This window comes from Pelobates fuscus, chromosome 2 (genome assembly GCF_036172605.1).
Source record: "Pelobates fuscus isolate aPelFus1 chromosome 2, aPelFus1.pri, whole genome shotgun sequence".
Taxonomy (NCBI): Eukaryota; Metazoa; Chordata; class Amphibia; order Anura; family Pelobatidae; genus Pelobates; species Pelobates fuscus.
Window position 1 is genome coordinate 74082571 of NC_086318.1, and position 17810 is coordinate 74100380.

Below are 17810 nucleotides of genomic sequence, written 5' to 3' on the forward strand. Positions count from 1 at the left end.
GGAAAGAATGCATACAATAGAATTAGCATTTGACAATAAAGTCTATCAGAGCGGATTCATTTGCAATAACCCTAGGGTAAGAAATAAAGGCAACATAGTTAGTGGCATGCTTTTCGAACAACTCCATAGGTTCATATGACTCTTATTTAGTTTAGGTGTGAAATTTGTCTACAAATTTGACACATTCCAAACATGTTGAGACCCTCTGCAGTTTAAAGGTTCATTTCTTGTTTGTTCTTTCCTTAAACAGGATTTTTTTTTTTTTTGCTCACCCTCAGATGTCTTGCTTAATCGCACCTCTATGTCAATGAAAACATAGAACCTACATCAACAATCCATTTTCTAAAGTTAAAGTACTTTTGCCCATTTTTGTCCAGCCAGATTACCTATTCCTCTCACTGATTAAATATCGCAGTTGGAAAATGTAAGACTTAAAGGAACAGTATAGTGTTCAGAAAACAAATATGTATTGCTAATGCTACAGTGCCCTAGTCACCATTTAGGTAACCAAGTCAGAGTTGCCAGGGTTAATAAAGTTTTTGTTTTTTTTTTAACTTTTTTTTTCTCCCTCAAAAAGTCTGTCTACGCGAGTAAGCTCCACCTCTTTGGCCGAGATCAACGTTGATCTTCTCAGCCAATCCAATGTTTTCCCATAGTAAAGCCTTGGGAGGCTAGTGAGCATGCACTGCAAAATGCGTCACTGCGCCAGTTAGATGGGCTGTCTGAGATCATCTGACTGAAACACAAAAGTTTGACTCTGCTTTTTCACGGAAGCACCGCTATTGACGCAGATATTGATAACCACTAGAAGCAGGTTAACCCTGAAATTAAAATACTGCTGTTGTTGAGGTATGGTCATGTTTTACACTGCAGGGTTAAAACGGGTTGTGATGAAGTGGTCTGGGTGCAAATTATTTTGAACCAACCTTGTAAGAAGTTAAAAGGAGTTATTTAAAGAATATAGACAGACACAAACTATGTACATAAAACAAACACTAAAAGTATAAAGAGTCTCCTTGAGGGGAAAATAACAAACAAAACCAAAACAAACATGACACATAGTTTCAATTGTTGCCATCTTATCTCACATTTCTGTATTTTGTGAGATGTACATGTGAAAATTTAAACTGCTTTACGCAAACAATTTTCTAATAATGCATCAGCATAGATGTCTGCTGGAAGTAGTGAAGACCATCAAGCAAAATAGATAACTGTCCATGGCTTGTCATTGCTATATGTTATTTTTTGGGAACACGTCTGACTGATGCCCTATTTTAAAGGAGAGGTGTGCAAACTGCTCTCATTCACCACCGACGGTCAATCTCTGAAATCTTATGGTAAGATGTCACTCACAAGTAATCAAATATGCACATGTCAATCATTGATATGCCACTTGAGTTATTAGCTGAAAGAAAGGGGAATGAAAGAATAGGAATACAACATTAAACTGTCACCTCGACAGCAGTTGTGACGGCGCAGACACTTTAACAAGGCTACAAAGTCGTTCGATTCAGGTTGCTGTTTTAGCCTATATCTGTAACTTTTCCCCAGCCAGACTGGCCACAATTGAAGACTCAGGCCTCAAAGCAAAGAGACTGAAGGTTAATGAAAGTCAAGCACACAGCGCCTCTACATGTCTAAGCAGCCTGCCCACAGACTCCAGTCCGTGACTGTATCAAAATCGAAGTCAGGATCATCAGACAGACTGAGACCATGATATGTTTGCTTTGTGTTTATATTGATTTCCACTCTACTGGCTAGGTCAACACAAGCATCATAAGAACAAGACTTAGCTCTGCTTTGTAAATATGGTGCTTAATGTAAGTGATGTAACCTGTTCATTGCCTGAAACAGACTCCGTGTTTGCCTACTTGTTTTTGGTCTCCCTGAAAAAAAAAATACTTCGACTTTTGGTCTCCAGAAAAAAATGATACTTCGACAGAAAATGAAATGACAGAAGCAGTCACAGAACAAGGCAAGTGAAATTAGATGAAGAGTCAAACAACATGGCACGGTCTTCCAAAATTTAGGGGCAGGATATCTTGCATTACCCAAATAATCCTATATTATTTGAGTTCCAATTCATGTAAGAATTCTAGGGAGTTATTTGTTTTTTAATAAATAAAATAGATTTCATTGGATTGATTTGCCAACAGCTATGGGGGGCGGTCGTGCAGCGTTTTTATAACTCAATTCAGGCAGTAGGTAAAAACCAACTGGTCCACTGAATTTGCCCATTTCAAATCTAGAAAGTACAACCATATTTCTAATCTACATCAGAGGCAACTGCTTTTCGAAACAAATGTTACCTCACCGCTATTCAATGACAATAATACTGTATAAGGTTATTATCATGAGACATACATTTAATGGAAATTGCAATATTTAAAGAAGGTAAAGGAAACAAAAGATCTATGTACAAAGCAAAACAGCTCAAAATGAGTCGACCTCATCGGGGTTCACAGTATTATTATAAACACCTACGTTATATGATCCTGCATTCCTGCATGAAGACTGCATTCTAATAAATTTACCAATTATGGAGGTATGGATTATCTCAACAGTTCTACAAATCTACTCCAGTGCCCAACCCTCCTATGGGCTCTATATCCTAATCCCAGAGGTACTGTATCAATATATCTATATAGGAACCTTCAAGACACTCCGGATCAACAGATCTATATACCGATTCTAAAATACAGGTGTGACCTTTACAAGATGCTGTGAAACATGACTATGTCAACACCAGAGGAATAAGCGAAGGATCAAGCAGCTGGACTGTGCTGCTTAGAAAGGACATCACACAATAGCCATAGCTTATTTTTTGTTACTTCCAGTTTATTATTTTATTTCGGTAAGATGCTATCATCAAAAGAATGAAAGAACAGGCCAATGGTGCCTATTTAATTTACCAGCTGTATCATATGCCGAGACACAATACTCTTAATATTGTATTAGTTTACTGTAACCCATTGCTGCCCCTCCACCCCTTAAAGGGGAATCCTGGTCATCATATTATATATGTGCCAGTGAACTAATGTAATTCAGACAGTTTAATTACCATCAATTGGGGAAGGCAGCATTGTACCAATTTAGCCATTTAAAGTGCCTCATACGCAGAGATTTGATTACTAGTATAATTTTACTTAGATCAGCTTGGCCAGCAGCAATATGCAGACACAAATCTAATTATACGCAAGCAATATGAGGTCACACAGAGTTTTGTGTGGCTGGAATAACTAGTGCAATCAGACCCAACAAAATATTAGGAATCGCTTGCTTCAGAATGGATGCATTGGGACTGTGGCACACACACTCTGCCCAAAAAAGCACGGAATATCTGTATTGCATCTTGGTAGTGGCTTGTAATTTGGAACACATGGGAAGGTGTGTATATTCTCAGGACTGGTTTTGAAGACTCGTTTGACCATTAGCCCTGAGGTGCTGGCAGCTTTGCAGGAAAAAAAGTTACTATGCTGCATTCACTCCTACTGGTGTAATATTTAAAAAATAATAATAATAATAATAATGAAAATGGTAAGAGTAATGTCGATATTTAGCAACAAGTACCAACTATGGAAGAAGTAGTTTTTGGAGTCTGTAAAATGTTGGCCTGTGTAGAAAAAAATCCTTATTTTAACATATTTCTCTTCTTTCTTTTTGTTGGGTGGCTCACCATGATGTTAATATACATATATATTCTAATTCTTCTGTGTTTCAGTTCGAAACACCAATACGCATCAAACATGCATTTTCTTAAGATGATTTCTTCTTACAATTACTAATATATAATAAAGGAAGTTACAGGATAATGGATATTCAACAGCAGATGGTAATTGCAGGAAGGGAAAAATAGAGTCTCTAAAGTAATAGAACAAACATACAACAAGCCTCGTGGTCCTTTGTTCACTATTCTATATAGCTATGACCATAATGATTTTACACCTTTTAGCTAAATCTCTGGCCATATAAGGACACGTATGAAGACCCTCTTTGTATGCAAACTTGTTCCAGGATTCTCAGACAAAGAAAGCCATGTGACTTATTGATACCATCAGTTAATTATGCTCAATCCAGACTCAAATCTAATGTGCGAATAGAATATGCAAAATTCTACAGCCTGTTTTAGAGATACAAACTTGTCATATTTCATACTTCAATGTGAGATACTCTTAATTAAGTACTTAAGTAAATCATTAAGTACTAGAAGTATGAAACATGTCAAACTTGTATCACTTATGGATTTGCTGTGCCATAATAAATTGCCACTCAGCAAAGTATAGAATCATACCTGCAAGATCTGCTTTGGTGAGGGCAGTTTAATGAACCAGTAGCCTTTTCTCTCCTACTCGATACAGAGAAGAACCATGATCAAACAAGAGGCAGAGTAATGATCAGGAAACCGTAGTAGCAATGGGAATAAGGACAGAACATCTAAGTGTCAGAATTCAGATAAGATCACGCAAATACTTTAATATAGATCTCACCTTTTCAAATCATGGCACAAAGAGACAAATGCAGAGTTAATACAATTCAACAGGTCACACAGGGCAATAATATTTAGGAAGAGAAGCACAAACAGGGCAAGGAGGCTCTGGACGAATTGGAGAACATAGAACTATTTTAAATCAATGACATTCGTGTTGTGTGCACATATGCAATAATTAAGAGAGGGACTGTTGCAGTAAATTGTCAGAAACTAAATGGATCTTTGGCAACCGCTGGGAGCCTGGAACACAGATCAGGAGGTAGGTGTGTGATATTACCGCAAAGGCCATCCGAGGGTCATACACGAAGCTGTAATTAGCAACAGGTCAACAGGAGGTTATTTTCCTTTCTAAGAAGCAGCATTTAGTAAATAGGAAATGTAAAACTCAAAAACAAGAGAAAAGCAGCCGCCACTCCCAAACATGGCAATCTTTTTCCTCTGATCGTCTCCAGTTAATTTCTAGAGAAGAGTGGTGATTGACAGGTTAAAGGGCTTCAATAAAGATTAGAGAGACTATATCTCTAAAAGGAAATTGCAGGAAAAAAGTGCTTATTCCTGCAGTGTCTATTAATTTCCTTTCCCCTGACTACCTCAAGGAGACTCATATCCTGACACCGAGGAGATGAGGAGAAAAGTCTCTCTCCCTCTCCATCATTTATCCTAATCAGAAAAAGAAAACCACTCCACCCCATCAAGGTAGCACCTCACAAATCTGCAATCAGCTGAGCAAGGTCTCCAAGGACCGAATGAGGTCACACACGGCAACAACAAAAATGTATTCAGTAATACATGCCATGCACTTTCTGATCTAGTGATGGTTAGCTATGGTACTCCAGATGTTTCCGAACTACCTCGCACAGCTCAGAAATTATTCAGACAAGATCCGGGGTGTTAAGTTTATCCATCACCATTCTATTCTAAAGTTACATCTGATTACCAGTGAAAAGTACATTATAAATTAACATAATAAGATAACAATAGTAATAATTAAAAAAGTAAATGTGTCTAGTTGCATCCTTTAAATGCAGTTAATTTCCTGCTATGACACTAGAATGAAGTGATACGTACAGTGGGAGGTGAGTAAAACAGTATGGCAGAAGATCAGTACTGCTATTAGGCACCTACTGGTCTAATAACCATTAGCACTAATGTGTTCTGACTAACTTTAGTTATATATCTAGCTGTACAATAATATATAGGTGGACAAACGTTGCACGCTAGGCAGTCTACCTGAATATATGCACATCTACTGTATTTTACACTGTAAGATAATGTAAGCAGAGCATTCCTCACAGTTTGTCACTATGTCAAAACATGTTTTCTCGTCAAACAAGCGCATGTTGCGTTTAGTCACAGCACTACGTTCCTTACAAAGTTGGCGCTTTGAAAAGGAAAGAAGGAAACGAAAAATTATTTATGGCAAGATCCAGTGCATCGCACTCCCCTCTGGCACTCAACTGGGTTAAATAATATTCTGCAACACTTATTGTGTTAACATCACTCATTTTAAATGCGATGGAAGTGATAATGCATCTAGGAACGAGTGAAAACTGAAATTGATTTTTGCTATCAGTCACCAACCGTTAGATATCTAAAGGAACATTATGTACCAATCAAGTACTGGCAGTACGAATAATGAATTCTACCAGTATGTGAAAAAAACATATTTGATCATTAATACAATGAGGGGGGGAAGCTTATAGCAAAATGATAATATTTTGTTAATATGCTTTAGAACTCCGTGTGTTTTGCATGGATGCCCTTGGTGTCTGTAGAGAATGAAACGACTGAAAAGGAGCGGTAGGTGTTCACGTTTATTCAATAAATGGTGCTGTGCCAAGTTACAAAATGTACATGCTCAAATATTTTTCTCATCCTTAGTTCAGAAGTCAAACATAGGCTGCCAAAATTTCTTTGACAATCTGAGTATGATGGGATTTGTAGTCCAGAGCAGCTGCCACGTTAAGCGTTACAGAGTTCCGCAGCCTTGATACAGTGTCAGAAGGATCTGTGTTTTTGTACTATTTAATGACAATGGGTTTTCCTGTTTACTGACGACAGCTGCATGTTTGTTTAAAACCTATAATAAGTGGTCTCACCGAAGAGGAAGCATGGAGATCCCCTGTGAGTGTTTATAAATAAACTACTAGAGCACAATTCACAGAACAGGTAGGGGGCTAGTATGTTTAATGGACTCCCTTCAAGATTGAAAGAAAGAAAAACACAAGAATAACGTTACAGCCAGTGTGCAGTTTTTAAATGGGGAGTATATTTAACAGCAAAAACACTTGGCTTAAAATGTAGATAACCTTAATAACAATATAAAGAAAAAATATGTGAAAAATAAAACCTTTTGTCAGAATCTGCTGGAAAGGACAATATAAGAAAATGAAGGTCATTATTACACCTTGGGTGTCTGAAGTGTCATTTTACAGCTCCATTTCGGTATGCACCATTAGATGTTAACAAATTGAGTTTGTCCTGTTGTGTCATGAAGCAACTGTCAATCACATATCATGGGACTTTTGCTCATGCTGAAATGAAGTAAGCACACTAGCTGGCCATCAGAAAGTGTGTATGGCAGTGAATGTTTAAGGATGTTTTAACTATGCTTATTTGTGGGTGAATTTGTATTAGTGTATGGAGGGGGAGAGGGGAGGTGGTGTGTGTGTGTGTGTGTGTGTGTGTGTGTGTGTGTGTGCCTGAATGTATGTGTGCATGTTTGTTTGTATGTATGTCTTTGTATGTATGTGTGTGTGTGTTTTTTGTTTTCATGTGTGAACAAAATTTCTGATGGCAGCCTTGCCTACAATAATGGCTGGATGACTACACATAGCCTTTGAGTTTGATTTGCTTGCTGTAAATGATAACACAGGCCAAATAAACACGGTTTAAGTTTACGTGGGCCACAAAAAAACAAAAACTTCAGTTTTCATAGAAACTTTTTTTAAATTTTTTTTTTTAAAGTACAGTATAAAAAAAGTTGCCTTACAATGGACGTCCTCACGCTCGTGGGGCTTCAAAGTAAACAAAAGAGCGAATTTATTTTAACCCCTTAAGGACCAAACTTCTGGAATAAAAGGGAATCATGACATGTTACACATGTCATGTGTCCTTAAGGGGTTAAGGAAATGTGCATTTACATAAACCAATATTTCAGTCCAACTACCTTGACATATTAAGAAAAGTTTGGTAATGAGACTGAAATGATGACTGTATGCTGTTCACAGCTGTAAAAAACAAATGATGTTATCTTGTTGATTTAGAAGTGTGTGTGTGTTATTCACTTTGGCTGAGATTATCAAATGTGATGATTGGGAGGCTATTGTGCATGTGTGGCAAAAAGCAGCGCGGTTAATTAGCATCTCCATTGGGAGTGTTCAGCACCTCCATGCAGACCTAATCTAATAAACTGCCCTCTCCCGCCATTCTAATACAATGCCCACAAATCCAATGCATTGCCCACAAATCCAATACATTCCCCCCAAAGGTAATACACTGACCCTCCTTCCAGCACTCTAATGTAATGCACTGCCCTCCCCCAATTTATTACACTGCACCTCCCTTCCCCAATTTAATACACTGCCCTCCCCCCAATGTAACACACTGCCCCCCACCACTCTAATACACTGCCCGACTCCCTTCCCCAATTTAATACACTGCCGCCCTTCCTCAAATTAATACACTCCCCCAGTCCCGTATTTAATACACTGCCCTCTCCATCCCTCAAATGAATACAGTGCCCCCTCCCTAAAAGAAAGAAAGGTTCCCCCAAGCCCCTCTTCCCCAACCTCAAGATGAACTGCCGACCTCCAGTTTCAGCCCTGCATTTCTCTGCTCAAGCAGGCCACATGCTCCTCTGGCACTGCGAGTAGGAGGGAAGGGGGAGTGGCTGGCCTGCGGGAGCACACGATTGGCCGTGGGAATGAAGACAAAAATCAGATAGAAAATATATTTCCTGTCTTGCGGCTGGGGGCAGCCACAACACAAAAGTGGCCCCAGGGCAGGTGGGCCGCAAATATATCCATTGTGGGCAACATGCGGCCTGTGAGACGCAAGTTTGACATGCTTGATCTACAGGATCTTAAGTCCCTACACTTTGAAAGGGACACTATAGTCAACAACTGCAGCTTATTGAATTTGTTCTGGTGAGTAGAATCATTACCTTCAGTTTTTTTTGCTGTAAACATCGTCTTTTAAGAAAAAATGCAGTGTTTACATTACAGCCTAGTGATAACTTCACTGGCCACTCCTCAGATGGCTGTTAGAGATCCTTCCTGGGTCATGGCTGCCTAAAATGCATCCAAATATTCAGTATCTCCTCCCTCTGCATGCAGACACCGAACTTTCCTCATAGAGATTCATTGATTCAATTGATCTCTATGAGGAGATGCTGATTGGCCAGGATCATGCTGGCTCTGCCCCTGATCTGCCTCCTTGTCTGTCTCAGCCAATCCTATGGGGAAGCATTGGGATTGGATCAGGCTACCACTTCTGACGATGTCAGCAGACAGCTTGTTTTTCTGAGTCTAACAGCATGCAGAGCTACAGCTTCAGGCTTGAATACAGTAAGATTTATACTATATTTATGGAGGCATGAGGGGCCCAGGGGGGCCAGATGGTGGTTCTAATACTATAGCATCAGGAATACATGTTTATGTTCCTGACCCTAAAGTGATGATCCTTACTTCCCTTTACCATCAATAGGCAGAAGAGAGCAGATTCACATAATGAGAAGATGATCATTTCTTTGGCAGCAAAATAATAATTAATAACCCCCAAGGGCCAGGTACCAGCACCCTAAATGTCACAGCTTCAGCACACTTCAATATCTTGATATAAGCCCCTCATGGCTCATCCAGAGTTTTTACGTTTTTAACTTCCATCTCTATAGCAGTACCAGGGACATACCAATCACATACCTTTCTTTTACATTTAGAGTTACAAACTCCGTATAAACTCCAGTATAAAACGTCTTGGAGCATAATCTGTTTGCCATTTGTATGATTTTCCATCCCAAATGTGAAATTGCAAAGCGCTGTGGAATATGGTACTGTGTAAGATACATTAATAGTAATAATTATATTAATAAAAATAATAATAATTGCACTAGCTAAATAAAAACATTATATTTCATACTATTTAGGTAAAAACAAATACATGCCTACAGTAAAATGGAACAATATGTCAAAGATTATATGCATGTACCTTTCAGGATGCCAAGTCCACTTTAAGCAAGCTAGCGTAATTTTAATTTTACACAATCTGTAAATATGAGTGTGAGAGAGCGTGTGTTTATATAAATCTGTAAGGGTCTGAGGGAGAAAACAGATCAAATGTGTACAACACATCTAATAATTACTGCTTTATGGGAGATGGGGTTTTACAGCACAGAGATGTTTTGAATTATACTTGATTGTGGATCTCGGCAGTAATTGGGAATAGTGAATCAACCACTCCCTCTGCACACAAACACACGCAATTAAAGGGCTATCAATTTGTCATTTACATAATGCTGCTGATGTAGCAACAGTCAAACAGCACAAAAGAAGACTAGAATATTAATAATGGGGAAGATGGAAAATGAACAATAAACACATCAAAATCAGAAGAAATTCAAGAGCACGGTGGTAAATTTAGGAGGTGAATGTACATAATTTACATCGTCTATTTAAGGGGAAATTTTGCCTTAATAACAATAATAATAATAAAAATGTAATCAGCACTCAATGTGACACTGGATCAGAAGCAGCGATGATGCGCTTCCTTGCTCACTTTGAGTGGTCACTCAAAACAGAAGGCAACTGTTTTTGATGAGCAGAACTGGATTCATTGCTTCTCTTTGAGAAGCATTCTTACGTGTCGGGGGGTCAATTACCAAGCATGTGGATGTGCATTGGATTGGCCAAGAAGATTCTCATTAGAGAGGAATCTCATGGACACAGAGCAGATCTACAGTGAGGAGACCACTTCCCTTAATCATTTTACACAAACGGGGAGTGGGATGAAATGTAATTTTACAGTGAATTAGTCCATAACAAATAAATGGTTTTATTCCTAATTTCTTTAAGTATATGTTAACAGATATTTTATGGAATTTAAAACTAGAAATAAATAGTGATGTAATACCAGGTACAATTCACTGTAGGTTTATTCTGTCAGAGTGTGGACCCAGCAACGTTTCAGCCTGAAAAAGTATTTGTCAAGCCTGTGTACTCACGTGAGCACGCTATTTAAATGCATGGTTAAGGGGACACTATAGGCACCAAAATAATTTTAGCTTAATGAAGAGGTTTTTTTATGTATAAATTATGCACCTGCAGTCTCACTGCTCAATTCTCTGCCATTTAGGAGTTAAATTACTTTGTTTATGCAGCCCTAGACACACCTCCCTGCATGTGACATACACAGCCTTCCTAAACACTTCCTGCAAAGAATCTTCTAGTGTTTACACTTCCTTTATTGCAAATTTTGTTTAATTTAGAATTTATTATTGCCTGCTCTGCTAGACCCTGTAGGAGCCTCCTGAATGTTTAGTTTACAGAGCAGGAGATAGAAAATATTAAAGTAAGTTACAACTGATTGAAATCATTTTGTTTTCATGCAGGTTTCAGTCACAGCCAGGGAAGGTGTATCTAGAGCTGTATAAACAGAAACAAATGTGATTTAACTGATAAAACTGCTTTATGGTGATAAGGTTGTTTTGGTGACTACAGTGTCTGTTTAGGCAAGTGAATACAATTATCATTCAGTTATATAGTATTAACCCTTACAGATATAGTGATACTGGTGTTACACCAAGTGTAGAGACGGTGAGTAGAGGAAATTGTGATGTGAAAGAATAGTTTAGTATTCACAGAGTAACAGTGTATCCAATGGATATGTGGACTATGCATGCCTGTTTTAGTTACCACATAAGCTTTCCAGACTACTGTTCTAACAACGTTGCCAATGACATGTCACATGATTTTATTGCAATTAAAGCGGACGTGGGGAGGGGAGGGGGTCCTTGAACCCTTTGGCATTTTACACTTTGGGAAATACCCAAAAGCTTGCGTTCCAACCATTCGGAGAGACAGTCCTCTGCAGGATATGCCCTCAGTGGAGTGAGCTGGTCTGCATGGTGGCAGGCACACCAGGCTGACTTGCCATTAATTCGGGCAGGTTCATTTTTTGGGGGGGACAGAAATAGTGAAGTGATCACATTACCGTCCCCATCCCTTTACCTCCCTCCAATCAGTGTGCCGATTCACATGACGCCGGAGGGAGGTTGGGAGGTATGCATGTTGAGAAAAGTAGGCAGGCCTGCTCAAAAAGTGGGCAGTTACACCATTAAAAGATTCATGTTGGATGGACATCAATGCATGCCAGGTTGACTACCAGACTCCCTAACCAGGTCCCATCAAGGCTGTTCCTTCAGAGTGCAGTATGCTCTGACAGCTCTGAGCATAAAAAGACCATCCAATGCTGAACTCTGTGCTCACTCTGTGCTTTATGGGGATATTCCCTGGTGCTTTTCATCTGGGAGAATGTAGAATTTAGGACAAACCCAACAGATCTGGGATTATTAAGAGATATGTTCTCATGTTCAGAGAATTACAAGCAACTAGACATTGTCCACAGCATGTGCATTCTAATAGGCAAATTAAGTGTAAAAAGAAGAATGTCTCTTTAATTGACACCTTTACAGAATTCTGATTATTGAAAGGCTTACATCATTCAAAATGCAAAACAACAAGAAACACCTTGAAAAGTGAATGTTTTGTTCTATGCTTTCAGTACTGATCTACATAACCTTTATTAATGGAAAAAAACCTCTCCATGAGTGTTTCTGTCACATATTTCATATATATTACTAAACCGCTCCTAATTAGTCCTTGTGTTGCTCTTTAGCTTGTTCGTATAAAACACCACATGCATCCCATACATCTTTCTCTGTATGTTATCTTGTTATTTAATAAAAGGAACACTCTAAGCCCCAAAGCCGATGTAGTTAAGCAAAGTGTTTTTTGGAGAATAGACCACTACAGTCTCACTGCTCACAGTCATGTTTTCAAACCTATTTTAGGAATGTGTGTTTATAGAGGTTCTTATTGCCTGCTTGGTTAATTGCCATCTAGTGCAGCAGATTCATGGGTGAGAATAGATAGTTTAAGGAAAACTACAGTGACAGGAAAACAAACATGTATTCCTTTCACTGTAGCTGAGAAAACGCTATTTGGGTGATTGGCCGACCTGTAAGCAATTTAAAACTTTTTTCCTCTGCCCCAACTCCACCCCCTTGGAGATCATTAGAGTTGATCAACTTAGCCAATCAAATGTGATCCGATAAGAAAGCATCTGGAGGCTACCGCGCATGCAAGAAGGCAGTGTTTACATTAAAATTCCTGCAGGGACATACTATACACATGAAGACAACTACTTTAGGCTGTTGTTCTGGTGACTATTGTGTCCATTTCAGTTGTAAGTTAGATGAAGAAAGGAGAAATCAAAACACTGCAGGAAGAAACAATTTTTTTTAAACCACAGTAGTGCTGTACGTCTTGGAGTTCTGGCATGGAAACCTTCTGTGTTTAGTACGCACCTTACTGTGCTCACTGAAACCGCAGGTCTTTTGCAATTACTTGAAGGTTTTTCACAACCTGCCTTCTCAGAAATCTGGTTCCACAATTGATAGCTTCCTTTTTCTGTCCCATGCAGATAGTGTAACCACTGTTCCTTTTACTTTGAACTTGTGACCTATGCTTTCAACTGTGTCTCTAGGAACATTCAGTGCCTTTGCTATTTTTTTTTATCCTTTTCCTTCTTTGTGAAGGGTGATGATCTATTTTCTTAACTTTGTGGACAATTCTTTTGACATAGCCATATTTCTAACATGCAGTCAAACGTGACACAAACCCCTACCCAGTTCAGGTATTTCAAGTGTTCCAGCTCCAGCACACCTGGTGCAACTAATGAAGCATTTGATTAGTTGCATCAGGTGTGTGTGAGACAATAACTGTTTTGCAAATTTGTGCGCTTTTGAGAGATTCTATTCATGGTATTTAATAACTTTGAGACTGAAGAAGTCATATATTGCATTTTCAGTTAAAATTGGTGAAACCACTTTAACCCCTTAAGGACCAAACTTCTGGAATAAAAGGGAATCATGACGTGTCACACACGTCATGTGTCCTTAAGGGGTTAAGCATTTGTTGTGTTGAGATATTTCGATTGGTTTTGTTTGATTTGTTCATTGCATACAGCTTAAAATCTGTACATTTAACAATAAACCTGATTTTTTTAGTGGCGGTGGATTCCTTTTAATTACAACTGCATACTATTTATTTACTTTAAACAAATATCTGTTTTAATGTATTGTTTTATAGCATCTAAATGTGCTCATAGTATCCACAATGCTTCATAATGATAACTATTTCATTGGACACTTCCCAGCATGAAAAACGAAGTTGGTGCTTGCAAAAAAAATGTCAGGGTCCTGTCCAATAGTCCAGATTTTGTTCCCTGGTACCGAGTATGTGAGATTACCAGGGAACTATCTTTAGGCACCATAGTGCAAGTGCATCTTTCAAGCACCATTTGATCGAGAACCTAGTCTGACTTCTCAGAGGTGTCACAGGGGAGTGCTCTAGTTCAGTAGGACAGAGCCTAGTGGTATTTTAACCCTGAAATGGAAACCTTTGCAATTTCTACAAAACACCAATGTTTTACTTTGCAGCGTCTAAACTAAAGGGCCCCTGCACCCAGACCACTTCATTGACATTTAGAGATCTGGGTGCGTTAGGTGGCCCTTAAGTATACCTGTACCATAATAGAGGGAACCTATATAATTTGCATATGAGACCAATCCCACACACCAGGATAGGTCAGAAGTGAAAGCCCTCTACATTTTGTAATTGACAGAGGAAGTGGGTGTCTTGACTTCCACTCCCTATCCTTTTCAAGTAACCCTACACCCCAGTGGGGGATAGGAAGGGAGAGAATAATGATCCCTTAGAAATGACTGCTATTGCGCCATAGTACTATTATTAAAAATCCGTATTGATACTCCCCTGTCCTACTGCCAGTAAGATGTATTAAACAAAAATATATTTATCTCCAGTTTTCATATAGACAGGCCTCATAGTCTACAACCAATCATACACCATAAGTAATCAATAACATGATGAATCACAATGGCCTTACGGACAGCATTCTGCAACCAAAAGTAATTCAAGTGTTGATTTCTTGACACTCTGCAGAGACCCTTCTCCTGTGAAGATAACCTCTTTACCCTTCATTATTGATCCAAAACACAGGAATGAAAATACACTCTGGATAATAGCCCATCACAATATAATCTACAGGTCCACAAGAAATAAATAATAACATGCATACATGCTACAGTCTTTCTAAGTTTCCTGGCAAAGGTTGCTACGGTATCTTAACTTAGTAATTACTTGCAAATATCGAGAGATTTAAAAAAAAAAAAACGTAACTTTTTTTAATGTATACTGTCTCATTTAGACCAATTAACTAAACTATGTGTCACTGCCTATGAGGAGTTCCTCATTATTGAAGTATGAATACTAATGATGTATTTAACCTAAATTTGTGCACATGCCTTTCTATAGTTTTTGCAGATCTTGAAAGATCTAGATTTTGTTTTCACCCAAAATAACCTGCTTTGCGTAATGTACTAGGTAATCCCTCTGTATCACAACATGTCGGTGGTGAACACCTTGCGTGCATTCCAGATTCCTCGTAGATAAGCTTTGAATTCAATGCTATCTTACGGGGTTCTGTGTCTTAAGAGTTTTACATTGCAGGCTTAAAATGACATGGTCACTGCACCCATACCACTTCAATGAGATGATGCGATGAGGGTGATTATAGTGTCCCTTTAATAGTTTGTTTCTAACTATGAAATATATCTGTCCCCGCACATACCTAATCTGTCCCAGTAGGTGGAAGACATGCTTAACTTTTCCAGTCATGCAGCTTCTAGGCCAAGTTTCCAGAAATGTAACGAATTCCATTTGCAAATCAGTGAGTTAGATTGCTGTTCAGAAATTCAGTGAAGAAAACATGACGGTGACCGAATAAATACAATATTTCTCACAACAATAAACTACATTATAGCACACGGGGCACGTTAGAAAATAAATTGAAATCTAATGGAGATTAATTTTCTCATGTGATATTATTCATCTATCATTGTGTCTTAAAATATCTCTCTTAACCCCTTAAGGACACATGACATGTGCGTGACAGGTCATGATTCCCTTTTATTCCAGAAGTGTGGTCCTTAAGGGGTTAAGCCCGCTTTACCCTTTAAAATAAAAAAAATAATAAAAAAAAATAGATACAAAACATAGCCTTTTTTGTGATCATTTGACTACTGTTAGCAGTTTTGATATGACCACTTTATCCTGACACTGGCTTACAAATCAAGTGTTATGCTCAACATTAACGCTGGTACGTACACACTGTCTCCAACAGCAACATTCACATTGTGGGACACATGCGACAGGGCTTCTGTGCTGGGATTGTGATAAAGTGAGAATGCATTAATGTTTTTCCTCCACTGTGAATGTCGATTTATCATTTAGATGCATAAAATAATTCTGTGTACATCTGGGCTCCAAGATAGTGTGCCTGGCTCTTCTTGCTGTGTACGAACACGCTGTATTGTACGGTATCATTATAGAATTATGTTAATGCTATTGAAGCTGGAAGGCTCCCAGCTAATGCACAGGGAGGCAGTCGCCTACAAATGGGAAAAGCCACTTGCGTGTTGACTGGGAAAACGGCCAATTAGTGGGTTTGGAAAACACCCAACTGGGAAGAGATTCAAAGTGTTGATGAAGGAACCTCACTTTGAAGCCAACCAGAGAAGCACCCAACTGTGGCACTAAGGAGGTATAAGGTCTTTACGTGCATGAATCGTTAGAGCAATCTCAATTTATAATCATGGGTAAAATCACTGAGGTGAACAAACGTTATCTCTCTCTCGCCAGGTGACAGAGTAGATCAATGCACGGGCTAGAGATTGCTTTAAGATTTACATATTCTTGGGCTAGTGTAAGCCTGGCCTGGAAGGGGTTGGTAGCCCAGACACAACCTTTGCAATAAAATCAGTTACACAGATTAGGTTTCAGTCACCGGCTGGGCTATTCACAAACATAAATGTACATTATTTAAGCCAAAATCCAAAGTGAATTTACATTTCAAGGCCAAAAGAGCTGAATTTATAACATCCTCTTCAGTGAATAAATCAAGATTATTTTCTTTTTAAGATTGTATACCTGGCTACACAACTCACTAAGCTTCAGGTCCCCCAGCACAGGTTCCCTGTCTCTTCGTCTAGCATTTTCCTTCTCCCCCAGGTCTTGCTAATTCTCTTTGCAGACAGGAGCTATGACAAGGTTTGGCTGTGTTCTCACTGCAATCTCTCTGAGGTATACATTTTAAAAGGTAAATATAGATCAGGTGTGGGAAGAGAGTGCACTTTGCCATTTCAACTGCTACTCCGATCCAGCTCCACTCATCCTCCAATTTTTTAATAGTAAAATAGCACTATAGTACAAATACATATAATCAGGTTTAATGGTAAATCACAAAAGTATGCATTTTAGCATGACATTTCCATATAAATACCAGTTATTGAATTGTAGGTTTATGCCTGCTCTATTCTTGAAATGAAGTCTGCTTTACAATTCTCATCTATTCAGCCTCCTACCCAAACCTCTTTATCTAAAATTAGTTTACTGCAGCAGAAAGCTTTGGGGTATAATTCTGGTGTTTAAAATATGTCTTTTGTAGGCACTACCTCTCCTGTTAATGCAAATCAAGTCTTCCTATTTTAACATAGGCTACAAAAATAAAATTTTATATATCTATATACACATATACACACACACACACACACACACATAACTTTTTAAATATCTACATCTTGATCGTGCCATTTTGTCCTCCACAGCCTCTCTAAACCTTTAATTACTCACTAGTAGGAATGACTTATTTTTGATCTTTAGCCAACAGGAAAATTACCTTAAAGTTCAGACCCCACTGCGCAAAAATCGAAAGCCTAGTACTTCGTTGTATGTCCGTACAAAATATTTAAAAGCATTTTCATCTCTCTAGTACAATCCAAGAGTACATTCCTAGGAAACTGCTGTATATAAAGAAAAAGACAATGGACAAAAAGTCTACTATAGCTCAGTGTGGTACCTGCATGAAATCGCAGGGTCACAGGTTCAATTCCTAAAAGGGTCCATTCAGCCCTTCGTCCTTCCAGGGTCGGTTCATGTAGGTTACCCTAAGTACTCATGTTATC

The 17810-nt window shown here is 38.6% G+C and overlaps 1 protein-coding gene across 2 annotated transcripts in view; it reads right to left on the minus strand.

Annotated features, from left to right (window-relative positions):
- The window catches only part of EPHB1 (EPH receptor B1), a 249680-nt gene that overhangs the window by 96269 nt on the left and 135601 nt on the right, over window positions 1–17810 (minus strand). The gene's annotated exons all lie outside the window — the stretch shown is intronic.